The sequence below is a fragment of the Molothrus aeneus genome, chromosome 2, assembly GCF_037042795.1.
Source record: "Molothrus aeneus isolate 106 chromosome 2, BPBGC_Maene_1.0, whole genome shotgun sequence".
Lineage (NCBI taxonomy): Eukaryota > Metazoa > Chordata > Aves > Passeriformes > Icteridae > Molothrus > Molothrus aeneus.
In genome coordinates this window covers 31308226-31327882 of record NC_089647.1, presented here as the reverse complement: position 1 = coordinate 31327882, position 19657 = coordinate 31308226, and the positions used below count along the sequence as shown (strand labels likewise).

Below are 19657 nucleotides of genomic sequence, written 5' to 3'. Positions count from 1 at the left end.
AATTTCACAGGATATAGTTTACTGATGTGAGAGTGGAAACAGCAAGAAGCATCTTTGGAAGATCTCAGCCATTTCTCTCTAACAAAGGAAGAAGACTTAAGAAACTAGATATTTGGGATAACCATATAAACTAAAAAAATATATATTTTTATTTTCATCTTCTGAAGCCTGTGAAAACACAGAAGAGGAAAGGAACAACTGCTGTGTTAATTGGAAACTCTTGAAGCTCCTGTAGAGGAGTTGATGAATTACTCTTTTGGCAAGGGGGTGGATGTTTGCACAGTTGGTCAAGGACAGGCACCAATTCTGAGTGCTGTACAAAAAAACTTAGTTTGTATTTACCAAATGCATTTCTTTCTATGAGATAACTAAGCATACCCTAGTAGTGCTGATGTGACATTACATCAGGAACCATGTATGTATAGATCACCGTTTTAGATACCCCGTATAACAGTAAGTAGTTGTTTTAATTTATTTTTCTATAGCAAATAAGTTAAAAATCACTGAAAAAAACACTGATTTTTTTCTATGTCTGTGTATTTTTCAGGTAGACTGAGAATAACACGTCTAGGTTAAAACAGTATCCTACAAGAAGCATTTGATGGATTGTTCCTAGATATTTCTAAGAAGGCAACTACCAAAAGTGAGTACTAATTCCAGTACCTGGGATGTTTTAATCATGTTTTGTTGTTTAAAATAAAATTATGATATTTGTAATGTTTCTTGAGGAGATTTCCCTAATTGGAGTCATGAGAAATTTCACTAATTTCTCTGGAACGGGTCTATTATTGACCCATGTCTATTTTTATTAGCTGACAAGGATAATTTGAATCACAGTCTCAGTCATGGATTCATTTCTGCTGTGCCAGGCACTCTAGAAACATAGACATTCTCTGCATGAAATTACTTATGTCTTAGTAGAAGTCAAGAAACTATGGAAAGTGACAGACAGAGGAGACCCATGGATGTGATAAGAAAGTGCTGGTCAGTATGACAGGCAATGCTAATAGCACACCTGCAACCTAGTCCTTGTCAGAATTTTAGATGTTGCTGCAGAGAAAGAAAGTCACTAGCAAGGTAATTTTATATGTGTTTATTGAGATCAGCATGAAAGAAAATACAAAAGCACTCATTTGAAAATCCAGTGCATAGACCATGGAAAATGCATGGGTTGATTGGATGCAGACAGCCTAGTTTTGATAGAAATGGGGAAGGAAACTCAATGCTATATCTGGAAAAATGGGCTTTGTATCCAGGGAATATAATCAGGGCAAATTTACACCTGTGATGTAAGTGACAGAAAGGAATTCTGCAGTAATTGACATGTTCAAAGATAAGGACTGAGTTAAGAGATTTACCTAGATGCGTAGAGAGCAAGGAAAGGCATTATTTGTAGTATGATACACAAAACATACTTTGAATGTATGTGTAGCTTCAGTGTAACTGGGAAGTGGCATCTGGAGTGGACAGGAATATGAGTTGAACATGATATCAAGATTACAGGATAGTGGCATTGTCCACAGTGATCAAGAGGGAATGTTGCTTGGAGATCATTGCTGGGACATGTCAAGCAAAGCTGGCACTATTCAGTAGACAGAACATTACAAGGAAATGGTAGAAAAGCAGAAGCATGAATCAACAAATCGTGGAATATTTGATGCTGGCAGGGACCACTGGAGATTGTCTAGTTGCCTTTCAAATCAAAACACACTTTCTTGGAGAATGTTGCTGAGGGGTGATATTTAAGAACTTTTCACTTAGAACTGAAGAGCTGGGGCACCTGTGGCTCTTGCCACATAAAGAAGCAGCAAATGTTCACCTCAGCCTGGGAATCTTGATATGAGTGATGAGTGGAGAGAAAGAAATGTCTGTTAATATTAAAACTACAAGTACAGTAGGAGGAGTCCTAAAAGTCAAAGCCATGAATATAAAGTGATATTTAAATTAAATTGATGCAGAATTATGTGTACTTGCTAGACAGAGTGAAAGTGATTAGTGAACACCAGTGCTTTAATCACCAGCACTACACAGATACTGGCATAAGAAAGAAGAGGCAGGTCCCAAAGCATGAAAATTTTGCCTACGAGTCATGTCCTGGACTTTGTTCATTACTCCTTAGGGAGAAACCATGTACTCCTATAAGGAATTAAATTGTGCTTTTTTTTTTTTTTCATAATCTTAGACTCATAGGAAGGTTTGGTTTGGAAGAGACCAAGAGACCATAAATATCATTTAATTCCAATCTCCCCCTGCCATGAGCAAGGAAGTATTAGGGCTGGTGTGAGCTGAAATGTTGTGTCTGTAGCAAGAGTTCAAAAAGTTAACCCCTGAGAAAGATCTCACTGCAAGATAATGACTAGGCATAAAAAACAAAGAGAAAGAAAAAGGGAAAAAGAAAAAGAGTAAAAGTATTTTCAAAGTCAAGGTTTCATAGTAAGTGGTAACAGTATTATGAGGTGACAGAAAACTGAGTGGAGTAAGGAAAAGAAGAAGAAATCTCTAAAGTAAAACTTCTCAAATTTCTGGGAGTCGCTGCACATGACAAGCTCTCTATTAAGAGATAAAAATTTCAGAGGACATGTCTAAATACCTTTTTACTAAAGGCGAATTCTTACTTGTCACTGTAATCTGAAGACTTTTTCATTACAAAATGCTACTCGTTTCAAAATGCAGTCTTTTACAACCATGATGCATTTGATAACCTTTTTGCTACCAGGAGATCTGAGTAGTGACATAAGGTCAAAGAGTCAATAATAGAATCCAAATCAGTTATTTCCTGTGGAATCACAGTATTTTTCCCCAGTTATGTCCAATGGGGTAGCGGAGTCAGTCATGCCAGCTATGAGGCACATTTTCCCCTCAACGGGTCTTTCCAGAGCTGTTTCAAAGGTATGCCATACTAGCTGGTCCCATACTATCTGCGAAGTCTTGGAATTATAGAATGTTTGGAGATGGAAAGAACCTCAAAGATCATCTAATTCCAAACCCCCTTCCATGGGCAAGGACGCTTTTCACTAGACTAGGTTGCTCAAAACCCCATCCAACCTGGTCTTGAATGCTTCCAGTGATGGAGGAGTCGTAGTTCTCTGGGCAACTTGTGGCTGTGCCCCACCACTCTCACAGGAAATAATTTTTTATTAATACCCAATTTAAACCTGACCTCTGCCAGACTGAAGCCATTCCCTCTTGTCCTGTCCCTCCATGCCATTGTCAAAAGTCCTTCTTTCAGCTATTTTATAGACCCCTTTAAGTTCTGGAAGGGGCTCTAAGGTCTCCCTGTAGCCTTCTCTAGGCAGATCAACCCCAACTCCATCAGCCTGTCTCCACAGGAGAAGGTCTCCAGCCCTCTAAACACCTTTTTGTCCCTCTTCAATGCACACACAAGATGAATATGAACAGTACAAATAACAGGGTCTGTTATTTTACTGTCTCATTAAAAGTAACAACATGCCTCAGGGGATATAGTGTTTCTCAGGAGCCGCCAACATTAATCTGGAAAGAGGATGATTTTTGGAGCTGCTGTCCTCTTGCAGCTCTCAGTGGAAACTGTAGCTCATTGCTGATCAGACTGCTCTTACTCAGGTGAGGAAAGAGGTAGTTGGTATTTGGTACCCAGCTTGAAAACACTGATTGTTATTGTTGACTGTCATGCTATTCTGCTGCAACCTGTGCACTCTTTTCCTTTCTATTTTCCTGTTAAACCATAAGGCAACTCTTATGTCTTTGGGGACTTTTGCAAGCACTTTATATTGATAAAGTTTTGGGAATAAGTTTTTGTAAAAATCCCCTTGTCCCAACAAATTAGAAACTGCTAAACAATGTGTATGTGTTTTCTAATTTCCTTAGGTCCCCTGTCTTCTTAGCCTTGATCAACCTGTCACCAGAGCTGTGTGGCATATCTTCTTGTTTACACTACAAATCCAAGATAAGCATCTTCAGCAACTGTATATTTATACAGCATCTAACACGTTGTGCTCATGATACACTTAAAACCTCCAGGTGCTATAACCATAGAGATGTTACATAATCCTAGGGAGCTTGTCATTCTTCCCACAAGGCATCTTGTTTCAACCCACAATATAGAGAGACATCCTTCTAAAAGGTTCTATTTATTCAAATTAATGTCATGCAGTGTTAATTAAGCATTGATACTTATGGCTTATTCTCTGAGGTGCCAGATCATCATTTTTCTTGAATAACCCTTGAAGTTTGGCTCAAGGTACTGGAGGTATGATAGAAGAGCCTTGTCTTGGAGATGACCAGATTAATTATTTATTTAGTTAGTTATGTATTCATTTGCTTATTTATTTTTGCTGTCAAGTGCATCAGTTTCCCTAAACCTTTCTCCTCCCATTATTTAGCAGAGGAAGAACTGGAAAACAGCAGGAAGGCTGTAATTAGCAACTTGGCTGTGGAGTATGCAGCAGGTGGGGGGTGGCTGTAGAAACCAGTATGAACTCAAAAGTTTATTACAAGAACTGTTTGTACATTGTCTGTCAATCATTTTCTCCCTGTTTAGATTTGCAAGTGAATTGCAGATGCATTTCTTGGACACATCAGATTTTGCTTTTCTTTTGCTTTGCTGCAGAAATCTATTTTCAGCCCAGTTTTTTTCCTCCTCTTGTGACACGCAGGAGATGTGATCTCACACCCTCCAAAGAACCAAAATACAACAGCAAAGAAATAACAAAGATCCCATCATTACTCTCTTTGGAAAAAGAGATAACTTCATAGCAGGGGAACCACCTTCAGCTGCAGATATAGTGTATCTCAGAGAGATGGGGATACTTACTGCTCATCTTCTTGTAGGTTTAACAAATACACCAAAATATCATAGCATTTTCCTTCTGGAAACCATGTGCTGTGTGGAGAGCATAATGACATAGGCTTAACCCACAGCCTGCAAGTGCAACAGCTTTTAGCCATACCCCCCACCTCCATGAACAGGCTGAGCCATCCCAATGTTCTGGCACAGTTTTACTGCTTTTATGATCTTACAGAGTTTCACTCAGGGCTTCTTTGTGTATCTCTGGATGATCTCATAATGTACTTTATAGACCTATCTAACAGTGCCATGCACGAGGCCCACACAGCTTGTGTGTGCTGCTGTCAGAGCCAGTGACTGCAAACAGCACAGATGCCTCAGTGGGAGCTGTGCATCCTCAGTTCCCTCTCCATGCCTGCATATCTTCCCCTTGCAGCAGATGTGTAGCTCCTATAACACTGTGCTGTTGTCCTAGAGCTGGTCAGAACCCCACTGTGCCATGGCCAAAGCTCTTTGACACCCCTTACTTTGCAGCCCTGACTGAGCAGCACAGCCCGTGGTGCCACATGCCACCCCTGGGGACTGTGTGCAAGCCCTTGTTTGTCACCCACAGCCATGGTACAGAGAGCTAACTTATTGAGGACTCAAGGCAACTATGCATCCATGAATTATCATCCCAGTTTTCTTTTCATAAAACCATAAATTCATAGACTAACAGAATGGTTTGGGTTGGAAGGCACCGTGAAGACTGTCTAGTTCCAACACTGTACCATGGGCTGGGACACCTTCCCCTAGACCAAGTGGTTCAAAGCCCCATCCAGCCTGGTCTTGAACACCTCCAGGGATGGAGGACCAACATCTTTGCAGCCTCTGCCAGAGTCTCACTACTCTCATAGTGAAGAATTTCTTCCTGATACCTAATCTCACCCTGCCCTCTATGAGTCTGAATGATTTCCCCTTGTCCTGTCCTTCCACACCCTTGTCAAAAGTCCCTCTCCAACTCTCTTGTAGCCCCTTTAGGCACTGGAAGATGCTTTTACTTACTCATGATAGCTGAGGTAAATTCACTTGTTCATGGCAAAGCTTTCAAATTTTCCAACTGTCCCAATCTAGGCTTGTTTTAATTTACATATTCTCATTAGACATTGACTTTTAGGGTGAGGTGACAGAGGGTGGGGGAGCAAAATTTGCTTTGGGGCACATAAGCATACTTTCCATTTTGCAGGAGAGCATGAAATGTTTCTGTGTGGAAAAGCAGAGCTTTTTCATCCCATTTTAATGCTAATTTTGCAACTGTGTCTGACTATCCTCAACTCTGCTGCTGGGGAAGTTTGTATTTTGTGTGCATTCTCACCGAGGTTAAGAAGCCCCTGCAGGTCGTGAGGCAAAACAAACAAAGTGAGTAGAGGCATTCATTTCTTATGCAACAGAGTAATCTAAACAACAGAAGTATGGAAAAATAATTGAAAGAGAGTTACAGGATCTGTCTTCACCTGGTACAAGAAAGCACCCTTGAGTACTGTTGCTGTAAAACTGTTCAACATGTGTTTAGCTCCTGTGAGGAATCCTATTAAGCCCTAAATTGAAGGACAGGCTTAAGTACAGAAGACAATTTAAAATATACTTCCTCAGGTGAGATTCTTCCCCAGTTCCATTTTCTAATAACAGCATAGTGTTACCAGTGATAATAATGGACAGTCATCAATTTGGTAAGGTCTAATGCCTTAGAAGTAGAACAGTCTCTGTTTTTGCTCTATTGCTAATTTTTGAATAGTTTATTTTCTTCTTTATTTTCTTCTTTCTGCCAAGAAGACACAGTTGTTATCTGGTCTAGGCAGAGAAATAAGTTCTTTATTTTATCAGACTTAATCTGTTAGCAGGAATGGACTAGTCTGACTTAGCTGAAACTACCATTCTGAACACAGGTAGTGCTAGTAATATTAACAATATACATAAATGATATGTGTGTAGGTAACTCTTACGCTGTTGGTATATTGCCAGTATATTAACCTAACATGGCATTGTTGGTAAAGGTAGCTACACTGAGTTTTAATAGAGATATCGGAACCTCTGAAATACAGGCCAGCTCAGAAAAGACAAGTTCCATGCAACCGTGCTCACAAGGACCTTCCAAATCTAGCTGGACCAACCAATACAAGTGCGGATGAGAACAGCAACCTAAGTAGAGGGAATCCAAAGGCTGGAGAAATGTTTTTCTGAGCTGGACATCTGGCTCGAGGAGGATTGTTCATCCCTGCATGATAAAAACAATTTGTTTTCTTCAAGGGTTACTAAATGCAAGGTACTTATTGGGAGGGGCAGGCAGGTGCGTGCCTGAGGCATGCACTCAGACCTGCAGACCATTCAGTCCTTTTGAGAAAATAAAAATTAGCTTGGCCAACCTCATGCAGATTTGCTGTCCTGTTTGAGGCAAACACACAATTCACCTGCAATCCTCATTTTTTGCTGTGACAGGGAACTGGCACTTTCATGTGTAATTACCAGGCATAAAGGAATAATTCTTCTGGCTGTCCCATCAAGGATGGCATAGAAGAGACTCCCCAAGGAGCTTCTTCAACAGGCAAATGCCAAATACACTGTTTATATTTACAGGATCTTAATTCACCCATATTAGACTGTGTATAAATGATGTGGCTCTGCTGGGAAGTGCTCAGCTGCAGAATTTGCTCCAAGGGCTGTTCCCAGTTAGACTCAGCCACACCCTGCCAGATGTTGGCAAAATATCCTTACTGTCCATAAAACATGTGCTCTGGAGTCACAGATGATGGACCTGATGAGGTGAAAGGATCTGAAAGGACATTTTAGCAGTTCTGAACACTTCCTTATGAAGAAGACCATCTTTGACCCTGAGAGCCTGAGGACTGAGTTTCAAGCTGCCATTTATCAGGACAGTGGTTTTGAGTGGTTTCTCTTTATTTTCTCAATTCTATTGTGGGTGGTTTTTTTTAATTTTAATGATGTGACATTTGCCAGGGAAAACATTTTCAGCAATAAATCTCATCAAAATCTCCACCAAAATCTCATCTATTGCTTGACATTAATTTCAATCCTTTCCACTGCAGCTGTCTCCCTGCAGGTTTCATCTTTCTGCTGCAAGACAGGAATTTGCTCATCCTGCTCCACTGCTCTCAGAGCAGCCTCTGGGTATTAGATGGTAGTAGGACAGAGGGGAAAGTTTTTTATTTTTGTAGTTAAATGCAGTGGCATAATTTTCACATTGTTGCTCTTTGTTTGATCTTTTGATCTCTTTAACCAATTCCTTACCATTCCTTGGTGATCTGTTAACACACTTACCCAACTAGCAGAAGTTCCATTTAATCTGGGAATAAATCCACTGGCAGAACTGTTTTTCCTGTTTTCAATTGCCCTGCTTATGTAGAGAGTCTACAACACCCACCTCTGTTCCATTGGCTTTTGGAGAAGGGACACTGTCTCTCTACATCTCTGGCCAACCATGGTAAAAGCAAAAACCATGTGTGCCATGACAAAAGCAAACAGCACATGTGCACTGACATGGTTTTCTCTTTGGACAGGAGAACTGTGGAGCTGCAGCATTGAGCTCTCCAGAGAAGAAAGCAGGAGATCTGCTGTAGGGGGTCAAAGAGCTGATGGCATCCTAAAACCACCCTCCCAGGCATTATGCTGTTAACTTGTTTGGGAAATTAAATCAATTTGCAAATACATGCAATGAGTGTAAAACTGAAATTCCTAAAAAGGTTAACATTGAGATTAGCTGGCAAGACCTTGGGGAGAGCAGATAGGCACCTCTGGGGCACCTCTAAGAGGAGAATTCAGCTTTCTGCCTGGACATACTGCATTCTTCTTCAACAAAATATGTGAACTGGACCTGTTAAATGTTGGAAATACAGCAGAAGAATATCCCAAAGAATTAAAAAAAAGAAGAAAAATAAGTGAGCTTGTTTGTTTCCTTGCTCAGTATTTTAAAGCCTGTCGTTGTCATCCAGGGGGGAAACTGAGGGAATCAACTGGGACACAAATTGCTTTGTGATGGCATGACTTGCTGAAGTGATGAAATGCATGATGCTTCCTGACACATACATATTCTTAGTAGCTGCTGATGAGACAGGATGAGTGGTAGTGCAAATGTTTGCCAACTTGGGGATGGCTTCTGATAAAGAAGGTATGCAGAGCTATCTTTGAAGTCTGTCACAGCCAGGCACATATGTAACTGAGAACAGTGGTGGGTGTTCATTCTCCAAGGACACCTCAAAGATTGTGTCCAAAAAACCCACGAATCATGTCACTGGAACCCTTTCCAAGTCATGATCATGTTGGAGTGCTGACCATCCATGTCGGGGATGTAGGATGTAGGCTGTAGATTTGCAATGTTAAGCAGCAGGATATGGATTTAGGAGTGACTCTGGGCTTCAGTTTGAAAAATGGTTGTTTGTTTTCCCCTGAGATGTTTTTCCATAGTCCTGCCAGAGGAATTATCAATTTCACAGCTTTCTGAGACAGCTTGGACTTTCTGGGAAGACACCTGTGTCTATTTTTCCTCTTGTTCTTTGGCCATCTCCTTTATTTTTCCAGGCTTGCCTCCAAACACTATGAGTGCGTTTTGAGTCTTAGGTCAGTTACTCCCTGGTGAAAATAAATGTATTTAGAAAATCATCTGGAAATCCAGATCAAATAATTTTAAAAAATACTGCCCTTCAGCTCACCAAAGCCTGGACCATTTTTGTCTCCTTTATTTTCTTTATGACCTTTACAAAAATTTTCATAAAAAAAGGTGGCTGCTGTCAGACTGACAATGCTTCTCCTATCTGTGTGTCTCTGTTGCTGGAGGATGCTAATAGCAAAAGAGAGATAATTGTGCTTTAATTGGGTTCTGCTTGTTCAAAGAAGGAGGGGGTAAGGGATGCTTCTTGGTTCCCATGGCCTTGTAGATAAGTTTCCATATAATGCCAATTAAGAGCAAAATAAGGAGTATGCAAAACAGGTGACAACTGCTCTCACCAGGAATTGTTCTTTTGTGGCTAAACCAATAGGGCCTTCAACCAAGGCTGCTCTTTTTGCTTTTTCCCTTGATTTTTTTTTTTGCATTTTGCATAAGCTTTGCTGTTGAATGGATCAAGTATAGAAGAGATTAAGATAACTGTGACCGGGGGAGACTGCCAATTGTGTATATATATATATGTGAGCATGTGTGTATACTTGCCAAAAGTAGAAAGAAAAGTCAAATGAAGTTATTTTTTCCCCTATGAGTTATTTTTATTTTGTTTTTATTTCAAAGGGATCTATTGTGTCTGGGGAGAGGTCAAGGGTTTTTTTTCTTCTCTTTTTATGCATTTTTTTCTTTATCCTTGTTTGTTAGTTTTAAGGGTAATTATTCATCAGGGCCTTTTCAACTGTCAAATGCAACAAAAGATAATCCAGCTTCTTCTCTACCCTGCCCCCACATTCGCCTTTTCCTCCAACAAAAACAGCCTTTGTTGGGATTGGTCATCATTTCGCAGGGATCCTTCTTCATCCCACAAGTTAGGAACACTCTTCTACTTTATATCAAAGTGACCTCTTAAAAATGCAGGGAGACTCGGGATGCTGCAGCTGATGCTCTGCCCTGGCTGATGTTGCCCATCAATACTTACCAGCCTGACAGCTTAGATGCTCTGAGCACTTTCTTTTCCTTCAAGCAGGATTTCTAACTTACTACAAGAACTGTTTATCAATTTCTCTACAATGCACAACTCGGCATTAATCAGTCTCCATCTAAAGGACTGTCCGTAATAAGTGACTTGGGTTTGCAGCTGCATTTGACTGGGATGAGCCCTCTGACTTTCCAAATTATGTTTTCTTTTTCCTTCATGACTTTCAGCTCCTTGCTCTTGAGGAAGCACATAGAGAAAAGAGCACTGCTCATTGCCAATGCATTTTGCAGCAAGAATTATGGTCCTTATAAACAGATCAATATATGCCAATCTCCAGCTTCACATAAATATTTGCTTAGATAGTAAATTGATCTTGTCCTTGATTTGCCATAATTTAAGTCTATGAAGCTATAATCAAGACTCCTTGATAATAAAAAGAACCCATCAGCAATTATACTCATTCACTTCCCCATATTCAAGGCTATTTCAGCATTTCACTGATAAACTTCTGTTTTCAATCAAATTTGCAACATAAAAATCAACACTGCACACCAGTTAATGATGTTGGAGTGCTTCGTGTGTGGCATTTTGAAGTTATATCAGTGTGGAGATAGGAGTGATTTCTCAGGGACTTTATCTGATACGGAAAAAAAGATTTTGCTAAAACTATACCTAAAACCTTCTGTCAAAACTCAAACTGAGTATCATTCCTGTGGATTTAAATGTACTTTTATATTTCTGAAAGTTTCCAGTAGCTAAATTTCTTGGAAACAGGAGTATCTAGGAATGCTTCTGTCATATGCTTACACCTTAATCACTTAGCGATTTTTTATGTAACTATCTGGTAGTGTGAGTTAGTGTGAGAGCTTTTGCACAAAATACTAGACTCCCTATCCCTAAATGTTTTTGTTCTATATAAAAGGAAATGGATAGGAAAGTGTGTTTGTTAAGAAACGTTATTACTATTTTGCAGGTGACGAGTGTGACCTGAGGGAGATTTGTAGTCTTACAGTGTCACAGAGGAAGCATTTTAAGGAAATAAATTGAAACATCCAGAGTTTATTCTGATCCACATTCCAATAGTTTGGACTCCTTACTTTCAGCAGATCTATACCTATTTATATATAAAATAAGAACTCAATGGAAGGCATATTATAGTAACCACTACTAGGAATAGACTTGTAGGCAGATGCTGGTAAGAGCACTAGATGGCAAGTGTCATGGGTTATACTCACTGGAGGAAGGGGCTAAAATCCCTTCATTTTGAAAGTGACTGTGTCATGGCCATAAGATAAAGTTCTGCATCCTTATGGTTTTTCAAGGTGGACATTACTGTTACTTTGAGTCACGGCAAGGTTAACAAGGTTTTCAAGGTTAACCCACTGTTGTGGTTTAGCTCTGGTAGGCAGCTAAACCTTACACAACTGCTGGCTCACTTCCCCATGCGGGATGGAAGAGAGAATTGAAAGAGGAAAACTGTAAAAGCTCATGAGTTCAGATAAAGATAATTTAACAGGCAAACCAAAACGAAATAAGAAATCCATGTACTACTACTATGTTTGGCTATCCCTGAGAAGTGAGGATTCCATCAAATGTAATGGTTTCTTGGGAAGACAAGCATAGCACCATACCAGTTGCCATGGACAAACGTGAAAAAAAAATTTTATCCATCACCAAAACTTTTTCTGGACTAGATGCGGCTTCACTGTGGCATATCCTAGCATTGGAAACATCTATCCTCATCCATAACCATTAAACCAGCCTGAGAGTGCTGTACAAATAGGTGCATTAACTTATCCTCTGAGTCCCTCCCAATAACTTGTTTATCATGTATGGATCCACCAATTTTTAAAATGGACCTATGTTTGGAGTGCTGAAAAAAATCACTCTTTTAAGTAAAGAACTACATGTGCAAAGAAAAGGTTTGGGTAGGTCAGAATATTGCATAAATAATGAACAAATGTATAATTAAGTCAAGGGATAGACATCACAGTTTCATTCCTGTTAAAGATTCATGGGATTTTTATAACCAAATAAATTCTGGTTTGATTCCTCATTTGGAATTCTTTCAAACTCTGCTATACCCTTATAATCTTTGCTAATTCAGAAAAAATATCTGCTAAGGACTTCCTTTTCCTCTCTAAACTGGCATTAGCATCCTATATGGATGAAATACATATTGTATAGTGCAGAGTGCACCTGTGCTCACTGCACTTCCACTACTGCTTGAGTAGCTCATATTTCCTTAGAAGCCTGGAGCATCCAAAAACATTAGCAACCCAAAGGCATCATGGTCCTGTCGTAGACATGTTTTTGTGAAAATCTTTTCTTAGGATTTTCTCTCTTCTGAGAAGCTGAGGCCTCAGAAACAAAATGTAAACAATGGTTATCTGCTGCTGTGGAATGCATCAGGTATGTCTGTGATTGGGCCATTTTGAATGTTTGCAGTTAATGGCCAACCACAGACCAGAGAGCTTGGACTCTCTGTCCAAGCCAGCTGCCTTTGTTATCATTCTTTTCTATTCTTAGCTAGCTTCTGAGGAAACCTTTCCTTCTATTTCTTTTTAGTATAGTTATAATGTAATATATATATATATATATCTATATCATAAAATAATAAATCAAGCTTTCTGAACATGGAGTCAAAAGTCTCGTCTCTTCCCTCATCCAAGAACCCCTGTGAACACTGTCACATGGTCCCCTAGAGGAAGACAAATAGAATTAGACCTATTTTATAGATAAGAAAATTGAGGTTAGTTTCCAGCTGATGTCTGAAAGTAAGCCTAAGTCACTGCTTTCAGCTGCAAAATTATCTCAGCGCTGACAGCCAATGGCACTGGCTCTTTACCTTTGCTTTTGGTATCCAGGCATTCAGCTTCTACCATCCCTTCCTCTGTCACCCATGCCGGCTGTCACAATATTTCAGGTTTAGTTGTCAGGAGCGCAGAGGCCCCTGCTAATCATAAAAACCTGGTGGATGTTCAGCACCTTCTGAGTCCCTTTAGTGTCTGGATTTGTGCATAAATTGAATGTGACTTTTCTCTGGTTGTCACCCAAATTTTCTGTAGACAAATGAGTTCTGACCAGAAAAATAAGAGCTGCAGAGAGATCTGGAAGCATTCACCTACTTGGTCTGCAAAAGGTCTTGCAGATTGTTTTGTTGATAAAGTAAACAAATTGCTATTTAAGGCCTGGACTCTAAATAAAAGAAAACACATGGAAAAGTACCTAATAAGCAGCACTCATTATCGGTTTATCAATGGTTCCATATTCTCATACTCTATTTCTTTTATCAGTCCCACCAATACCTGGAGCCAACAATGATACGTGGAGTTGTCCTTTGGGATTTATTGCCACCTCCTTATGGCTGATCATTAAAAACAAAATTAAAACTCTAAAAAGAAAAGTTGAATACTGTGTATTTCCATAGGAAAAGCAAGTGAAATAATTTTGATGTTAGTTTCTATGCCAGCATGCTGAATGCAGTCCAGAGTTGCTGGCCATGGGGGAAATAATGAATTTTGCCTAGCAATTAACAACTGGGGATATCTTTACTGGGTGCTGTAGAGACATGTGTGTCACATCACATCAGCACAGCCGTCCTGCCCCTGAATGCCTAACCCTGCTTCCCCTCACTTGAGGGTCATCTCCCAGCAGTCATGCTGGCACCAGAGATTAGAAACTCAGCTGCACAATAGCAGGTGGAAGGCTTTATTTTCTACTGATGTTAAAAAAAAAATTATATATAATAAAGGCAGTTCCTTTCTGTGTTGCTCCTGCCATAGTCAGCAGTTGTCAGGGTGGAAAGGTGGAAGTGATGAAGGATTATCATCCCTTGCATGAATGGTGGTGTCTTCTTTCTTAGAGCAGCTGCATAGCCCTTGGGAACTAAACAAGACGAAAGAGATGTGTCCAGAAGTAGAGATGTGACATGTAGGAGAGCAATTCAAGAGCAGTCCCTTCCACCTAAACCATCCTGTTTCTTTTTTTTTTTTTTCCCATAGAAATTTTATAACCATTTTTAATAGGATTTCACTAACCCTTCTCTGATTACAAGAAACAGTGGATTTCCATTTTTCACAGTACAGTAAGATAATGAATAGGTGAATTACAGCCTGGGATCACCCTGCTTGTCCCTACTTCGGCAGTACATCTCACATAAAAAAACCTCAGTGTCTCTTTTAAGCTTCATAAAGAAAAGGAATTTTAAGTCTTCAGTTCCTCTCATCTTCAGTGAACAAATAAAGCAGGATGGCCAAATTGAATACAAAAGTGTAATTTTTTATTTTCTATATGTTAGGGGAATCTAGAAAACTAGCAAGGGGCAGTTGTTTTGTGAGATTAATCCTATTTCCTGCATCCCTTAGATATAGATATGGTCACTTCCAGAGGAGATTTATATATCTTAATGAGGAAACTACCCTCAGGAACTTCCATTCTGTCTGTACCCTTTAGTGGAAGAAAATCCATATTTTCATACCTAGATACATCAGCCAGGTTGGGTGAGATGGAGTTGAACCTCATGTTGCCCAAAGGCCACATAGGTGTGAACACTGCCTTGGTGTCTTCATGGAACCATTTATGTCAGAAAAGAAGCTTAAGTTCATTGATTCCAACTGTTCTTTGCATCCCCGAAGACAAAGTCCACCACCTTGCCCTGTGCAGCTGCACAGCCAGTGCTGCAGGAATGCTGTCTCTTAGTTACCATATGGAAAAATCATTTAAAATTAACCTTAAGGCTTCTTGATGAGTGTTGTATGCTGAGTGATTGAAAAAAAATAGAAGCAATGGGCTAATGGGTGTATTAATCAAAGCAGGACACACAACTTGAGAACATTAAGATAAAGGCCCCCTTTCAAATACAGAGAAGGTGAGGTCAAGGCCGACTTGCTGTTCTTTCATACTCAATGGCTTTTAAGGGGATGTTATGCAAAGGGTGGAGAATTGGTGCAACTCTGCATAGATTACCCAAAAAAAGGAGACTAGAATGAAATAAAAAGCACTAAAAATGCCAGAATATGGTGATACAAAAACCTGTGCTTCTCAAAGTATGGTCTTTAAAAATATAGAGGAATTGAACTTGATTTTGAAGTCCTGTATTTCATAGATTTGTGTGCTCATTCCAGGGAAGCACATAATCTGGAGATGTTAAACTGAATATGTTTTTTTCAGTTTAATAAACTAATAATTTACTGGCATGTTGATCTTCCCAGATGTTGAATAACTCATGTGGGCTTGTTGAGTACTTAAAAGATCTATCAAAATTTTGGGTCCTGAGAAATTAGGCAGATTAAAAAAAAAATCATAACCACTTGGCAATTCATAGAAGTTGAATTTGCCATGCCTTGTATTTTAGCTCTCAGCAGTGCAGGCATCCACATTTTGGCTAGTCACTCTGGACTTTATCTACTGTCAGTGAAGGGAAACAGCCTTCTGCAGGGCTCCTTAGCTGATGTATTTTATATGTGTGCATTAGGATAAGATGAATTGCACCTGTAAATCCCATGAAGATACTTATACCATAGACATTTTAATGAGGGTGGAAAATTTGCCCCCTTTTCATCATTTGAACTGAGGTCTGATGTTATCATGTCACAGATTTGCAAGCTCTGTCATCTACCTTTGCCATGTTGATAATGCACCTTCTAACCCAAATAAGTACAAGTTGGACATCTTTGATGTCCAATAAGTACAATTGGACATCTTTGATGTCCAATTACACTGAAGAGTAAAGCTTGTGCTTTTGTTCTTTATCTCAACATTGCCCTTTTGCCTCACAGGAGGCTCAATACTAATAATCAGTCCTGTTCCCCATAAATTTAAGCCACAGTAACCCCTGCCTAAGTGTGTGGGAGTTCAGGTCATTCTTTGCATCCCAGGAATGGGCTGCCAGGAAGGAGAGATCTCAAGGAGTTGGAGAGTTTGAGGGACTCACATTTTGAAGGTCTGAATAAGAATGACTGAGAATATTACAGCAAACCACCTATTTCCTGAGGAGGTGGAAGAAAATTTCCCTGAATAATTGCCACTTACAAACGATTTTCCTCTCCACAAGATTTAAAAAGAGGCATTTTTAAATAACATAGCACACCTCCTCTTCAGTTGGGAAGCTGAGATGCTGTGTGAGTAACTGGTTTTGAGAAAGCATTTGCCTGAATCGGTGGTGAAGCTGCAGATAGTACTGAAAAAGAGTCTACCTCCCAGTAACAAAATTGCTCTTTCTCTGGTTACTTTTGTGACCAATCACAAAACCAACACACATTAAGATTTCAAAAAGCTGTGCATTAAAAAAAAATGCAACTAGCTAAACTTCTGTAATTCCTTGAAAGTAGTGAAGACTGGATGTGAATTTTAATACATAGTCTGGGGTGTTAGACAGAAAGATGGATGTCAGAGTGGCTGTGATAATCTGAACTGTGTAGTGTTACAGGTTCATATTTAAAGATGGGGCTGAATGTTCCACGCTGGGGAATGAATTCCAGCTTAAGGATCTCTCTCTCCCCCAATTTCAGTGTGGATATGGTGTCTAGTCCTTCACACCTTGCTAAGAAGTGATTTAAGAAGATTCCTCCATAGATTTTACTCTTGGACACCATATATCTCCTCTGTTGCAACAGAGAAGAGGATTTGTGGGTGCCCCATCTCTGGAAGTGTTCAAGGCCAGGCTGAATAGGGCTTGGAGCAAGCTGGTCTAGCAGAAAGTGTTCCTGCTCATGGCAGCAGGATTGGAACTGAATGATCTTCATGGTCTCTTCCAACCCAAACCATCCTATGGTTCTATGCGGCAGAAAACATGGCAGACAAGACATGATCCCAAGGATCACATCCAAACCCTAGACTATCTTGGTCTAATATGCTACATCAATGTCCAGTCATGTTGTTTAATGTTTACGTATACATATAAGGAGTAAAGTCTTAAAAATAGACACACACACACCAAAAAACACAAACCTTTTTGGCATTTATACCGATAAGGCCAATTTTATTGGCAAATATTTTGCTTGGCACAGATTCAGCATGTACGAATAGCTTAATAATTTTGGCAGACACACCAATGAAAAATGTTACTGAACCAGACCCAATTATGTGTGTAAAATGTAAACAGTTGTGTCTGCTGGGGATAACTGCAGTATGTTGTCAAGCCATGACTGTGAATTACATATGGTAGATTGGTCTAAATTTGTTTTTGACAAAAGACCATCTGATGACATTGTTTTGGGGCCACACTATGGATGGAAGGACATTATCAGCAGAGTGGATTACCAGCATGGCTTTTGTTCCACCTCTGAGGTCAGCTTTCCAAGTTTGGCAGCCCTGGTAGAAGTTTCAGGCTGGATTTCTGCTGTTCGTTTTTGGTAGACTCTCCACAGTGTCCTCACACTGAAGTTATAATGAGTTAATAATTATTTCTTATTCTCCATATTAGACACTAGAGGAATAGCTATTTAGGTTATTTCTTACTCTGGAAAAATTCCTTGGCACTGGCAGAAGCTGAAGCCTTGAAAGCACAACAAAGCCCTTTTTTATCTCTTTTATGTACCCGTTTTGCTAAGCTGGGTATACATATGCCATCGAAGCTGCCATTCAGTACTCGCAAGTGAAAAGCAACTCTGGAACTGCCTAAAAATGCTTTCAGGAAGAATTTGAGTTAAGCTTGGGCTGCAATTAAAGAATGGCCATGCCGAAAGCAGGGTGGGTGGGCATTGGAAAAAGAGGGGTAAATAACGAATCTTTTCAGAACATGGCTGTGAGGAGCCCCCTCCAGCCCAGCACCTGGTGAAGCCATCGAGCAGGCCCTCCCACCAGCTTAGATTAGACTAACAGTGCCACACAGCAGGCTTCTGCTAAAAGCAGGGAGAAGTCTTAAAAAGAGCCTTTTCTGATGCATTCAGGTAGAAGAGTGTAAAGTAAATAATGAAGCCGAAGGGCAGCACACAAGAGCATGACTTTGCATTCCTTTCGTGCCCGCTGCCACAAAGCTCAGAGAGCACAGAAAATGAGCTGCTGAAGGATGCCGAGTGCTCTGGTCCGGCTTTGCTGAAAGCCGGCGTCAGTGGGGCAAGGAAGTTTGAGTCATTTGGAACATAGCCTGCCACCAATCTCTGCCCTTATCAGACTTTTCCAGACAGCCTATAAACATGCACACTTTAGTAAATGGCATGTTATAAATATGGGTGAGTAACGGCGTTGCAGTGGAAGAGCAAACAGGATGTTATTTATCACCACCTTTCTATGATCAGCATATTCTTGTAGAAGAAGGTAGTTATTAGGAGAGGTTATTGACAGCACTTTGCCAGGCTTCATATGAGTAAGCTTAATTTTTAAATAACAATGGCTTATTTATTCAGTCATTCTGAAAATTAAATTTTCAGCAAAAATTCCCTAGCTTGGGAAGTCCATTTACTTCCTTAGGTCTAGAGCAACATTGCATTAATTGTTTTTTCAGGTATCCACTGACATAAATAGAGAAAACAAAGGAGAATTATTGGTATCATTAGCTGGAAAATGTGGGTTTGGTATTGATTCAATTAGATTTTTATTTATGTACAGTTACACACATTGTGAAATACATCTATAATAAGGAATGAAAATTGAACAAGTAATAATAATTATATGGCACAGAAAGTAAGGAAATGGCTCACTTTCTGTTGAGTTCAATGACTTTGAGCCAGGTGATATAAGAAAAAATAAAGTTATGTGTTTGAATAAGTGTGGTTTAACTTTGTGAGTGCTACTGGTACAGAATGAGTAATTCTGATAGTGTATGATTAAATTTCAGGAAGACATTCATTAGGGAAGATAGGACCATGACCAAAATTCTTTCAAGATAGGAAGTTGTTTGTTTATTGAGGACTTTGCTGCAATCTCTCTCCTCCTCCATGAATTGATGCATAATAATCTCCAGTGTGTTTTAAATAAACATCTTCATTGTCTTGATCCACTTTCCCTTCTGAATAGTGTCAATGGAAAGTGGAAAGTAATCCTACTTTGGAACTTTTCTGAGGTCACACTCTCTGTTTGCTCTTGTGTCCCAAATCTTTACTGCATTAGGAAAAAAAAATCAAGCCCAAATGATAAGTGCATTGGCCAGAAATTTTCTGTTTACCTGCTTGGGAACTGATGGGAGCTCTCTCTTCATCCTCAGTGCTCAGTCAGCGTGTGGAGTAAGAAACTGGGTAGCATTGTACATCTGCAAAATAGGTTTCACAGGAATTCTTCCAAAGGGGGGTGGAGAACTGCCTTGAATATTGCACATATTCAG

At 39.8% G+C, this 19657-nt stretch overlaps 1 protein-coding gene across 5 annotated transcripts in view; it reads left to right on the top strand.

Moving 5' to 3' along the window:
• The window catches only part of TENM4 (teneurin transmembrane protein 4), a 741938-nt gene that overhangs the window by 343030 nt on the left and 379251 nt on the right, over positions 1 to 19657 (top strand). For all 5 annotated transcript variants that reach the window (XM_066572311.1, XM_066572312.1, XM_066572314.1 and 2 more), the window contains one exon: positions 548 to 643. The gene's annotated coding sequence lies outside the window, so the exon portion shown is untranslated. The remainder of the gene's footprint in view (positions 1 to 547; positions 644 to 19657) is intronic.